The 3,680-nt window shown below is 48.7% G+C and overlaps 1 protein-coding gene across 9 annotated transcripts in view; it reads right to left on the bottom strand.

Annotated features, from left to right (window-relative positions):
• Positions 1-497, bottom strand: part of LOC147027227 (pro-neuregulin-1, membrane-bound isoform-like) — a 1,384,261-nt gene extending 1,383,764 nt beyond the window's left edge. For 6 of the 9 annotated variants that reach the window (XM_085883477.1, XM_085883478.1, XM_085883481.1 and 3 more), the window contains exon 1: positions 1-497. This exon is cut by the window's left edge and continues 858 nt beyond it. The gene's annotated coding sequence lies outside the window, so the exon portion shown is untranslated. The other 3 variants (XM_085883480.1, XM_085883483.1, XM_085883482.1) reach the window with 1 other exon arrangement.
• Between the last annotated feature and the right edge of the window lie 3,183 nt (positions 498-3,680).

The raw sequence follows: 3,680 nt of genomic DNA, 5'->3' as shown, positions 1-3,680 counted from the left end.
GCACCTCCTCCCGTCGGCGGACGCGCGGCCCCCGTTTGCCCGTCCATGGCCCGGGGCACGCAGTATGAATGGAGAGGAGCCCGGAAACGGTGCGACGTCAATTTGAGTGCTCGCTCTGCCCTCTTTCACACCTGATATAATTATATATATAACTATGTATCTATATATCTACATTCCACGCGCTAGAACCGTTTCACTCTCAGTTTGAGCTTTTGAGTCGTGATGCCTGGGCGGTGCAGCCTTGATGCCGCCTATAGAAGGAGTTGCCGTCCCTCTGAGACGGGCAAATGCAGAGCGACAGCTTGAGGCACAATAGGAAGGGGTGGGATGAGGAGATGCGATAGGGGAGGGATGCTCGGAAAGCGCTCGATTCAAAAGATGTTCATGGCAGTTTATATGGAAACAGGCAGAGGAGGCGAAGCCTCGGCGTTCCGTTATCCCAGACACACGTTCGCTGCGGCTTTCGGTGTTTGCGACACGGCGGAAAGTTGGGTGGATGATGTTCAACGCTCCGGACTACTGATGCCGGCACATTGCCGAGGGATCTGACACACGTGCTCCAAGCTGCAGAGTCGCCTTGCACTATCACTCATCCGGCATTCAACACCACGCCGCAGGGAAACTAACACATCACGCTGCAATGCAGTGCGTTCGCTGCTCACACACATTTGGTCCACAACGCTCACCTTGTCCGCAACCTACGGATGCTCGATTTGTTGTGTTTTTTTTACATTTTTGCTTGTTCAGCCAAATCTCTTGGCATTGCGCTATAACGGTGTCTATGCACCGTTCTATACTATACGGTTGTCTACAGCTCGAATCATCCCCTTTCATCCAAGCCAACTGGCCAATCGACCCAAACCCTCCCTTCTATCCTCCCCCATCCCCTTGCCTTTCTCCAACCCACTCTGACAGTTGCTGTGACCACTCCTTCAGGGCATACAATTGGATGTTGCTGAATACACGTGCCCGTGTGCTGTAGGCCCACAGACCCTGCAAAAGAAGGGGGACCTGGTACGATGAGTAAATGAGGTGCTTTGGGCTCACAGACCATTGCCAAGAAAGGGGAACTGGAACAGTGAGTAAATGAGGTGCTTTGGGCTCAGAGACCCTGCACAAGAAAGGGGAACTGGTACGATGAGTAGATGAGGTGTTGTTGGCTCACAGAGCATGCACAAGAAGGGGAAACTGGCACGATGAGTAAATGAGGTACTGTAGGCCAACAGACCATGCACAAGAAAGGGGGAACTGATGCGATGAGTAAATGAGGTGCTATGGGCTCACCGACCATGCACAAGAAGGGGAAACTGGCACGATGAGTAAATGAGGTGCTATGGGCTCACAGACCATGCACAAGAAGGGGAAACTGGCACGATGAGTAAATGAGGTGCTGTGGGCTCACAAACCCTGCACAAGAAAGGGGAACTGGTGCGAGGAGGAAATGAGGTGCTATGGGCTCATAGACCATGCACAAGAAGGGGAAACTGGTGCGAGGAGGAAAATGAGGTGCTTTGGGCTCATAGACCATGCACAGGAAGGGAAAACTGGTGCGAGGAGGAAATGAGGTACTGTAGGCCAACACACCATGCACAAGAAAGGGGGAACTGATGCGATGAGTAAATGAGGTGCTATGGGCTCACAGACCATGCACAAGAAGGGGAAACTGGCACGATGAGTAAATGAGGTGCTGTGGGCTCACAAACCCTGCACAAGAAAGGGGAACTGGTGCGAGGAGGAAATGAGGTGCTATGGGCTCATAGACCATGCACAAGAAGGGGAAACTGGTGCGAGGAGGAAAATGAGGTGCTTTGGGCTCATAGACCATGCACAGGAAGGGAAAACTGGTGCGAGGAGGAAATGAGGTGCTGTAGGCCAACAGACCATGCACAATAATGGGGGAACTGGTGCGAGGAGGAAATGAGGTGCTGTAGGCCAACAGACCATGCACAAGAAAGGGGGAACTGATGCGATGAGTAAATGAGGTGCTATGGGCTCATAGACCATGCACAAGAAAGGGGGAACTGGTGCGAGGAGGAAATGAGGTGGTGTAGGCCCGCAGACTGTGCACAAGAAAGGGAATTGGTACAATGAGTAAATGAGGTGCTATAAGCCAACAAACCCTGCACAAGAAAGTGAACTGATGCAATGAGCAAATGAGGTGTAAAAAAGTGATGCTTTCTGGAAAGATCATTTTCTTTTTAGGGGAAGTGAGTTGAAGGGGTATTGGAGCTGGGTGTGTGCGAAGGTAAATGATGTTGCTCTGAGTTCAGGTTTTCCATAAGAATCCAGCTTCATGTGCTCATTAATTGAATGATCGTCCAACTTCGGAATGAGGGAGAGTGTCATCACTGATGAAGTCTGGAATAAGATGGGTCACGTGATGTGAATACATTTTCGCCATCACGTCTCTCCTGATGGAGTTCTTCAATAAACAATAAAAGCACAGATGTCCCTGTCCGAGCATGTTGTCCCACATCCTATTCGCTCAAGAATTCTGACTTTCACGCTATGCCTCTGGATATAATTTATACGCGTTCTTTACGCTCTTTCCCTCAGCCGTGAAAGTGCAGCAGATCAGTCCAAGAAGCTGAAAACAAACATTTTATTGAGCAAATTTGGTGCTTTCATTTTCCAACTTAAAACCCTCCAATTTCTCGTCCAACCACCGATTTTCACTCGTATAGAACCGCAAAGTACGACAGGTTAATGGCATTGAAAGTCACCATCTAATTGCAGTCCAGATAAGGTGAAACATCTTCGAGTTTTACAGCAATAAAAAGGGAAGAACGAGTTGAAAAATCACTTCATCAGACGTTCCAAAGAAATGCGGTGAAACACGAACTTGGACGCAGCTCTTGTACAGAACCTTGGAAGTTCTATGCTCAATGTGATCTTGGATGCAGATGTTGTACAGAACCGTGGAAGTTCGATGCTACATGGGAGCTTGGATGCAGATGTTGTGCAGAACCTTGGAAGTTCAATGATCCATGTGATCTTAGATGCAGATGTTGTACAGAACCTTGGAAGTTCGATGCTACATGGGAACATGGATGCAGCTGTTGTACAGAACTTTGCAAGTTTGATGCTACATGGGAACATGGATGCAGCTCTTGTGCAGAACTTTGCAAGTTTGATGCAACATGGGAACTTGGATACAGCTGTTGTACAGAACCTTGGAAGTTTGGCGTGAGACACAAACTTGGACACAGCTCTGTACAGAACTGTGGAAGTTCTATGCGAGACAGGAACTTTGACATAGCTGTTGTACAGAACCTTGGAAGTTCGATGCTCCATGGGAACTTGGATGCAGCTGTTGAACAGAACCTTGGAAGTTCGATGCCACATGGGAACATGGATGCAGCTGTTGTACAGAACCTTGGAAGTTTGGCGTGAGACACGAACTTGGACACAGCTCTGTACAGAACTGTGGAAGTTTTATGCGAGACAGGAACTTTGACATAGCTGTTGTACAGAACCTTGGAAGTTCGACGCTACTTGTGAATTTGGATGCAGCTGTTGTACAGAACTGTGGAAGTTTGACATGAGATGCGGACTTGGACACAGCTGTTCTATAGAACCTTGGAAGTTCGACATGAGATGCGGACTTGGACACAGCTGTTGTATAGAACCTTGGAAGTTCGACATGAGATGCGAACTCGGATGCAGCTGTTGTACAGAAC

Source organism: Eptatretus burgeri, chromosome 5 (assembly GCF_056783735.1).
Source record: "Eptatretus burgeri isolate ZD-2024b chromosome 5, Ebu_testis_v1, whole genome shotgun sequence".
Lineage (NCBI taxonomy): Eukaryota > Metazoa > Chordata > Myxini > Myxiniformes > Myxinidae > Eptatretus > Eptatretus burgeri.
Note: the sequence above shows the minus strand (reverse complement) of the source record. Positions and strands in the feature narration are given on the sequence as shown.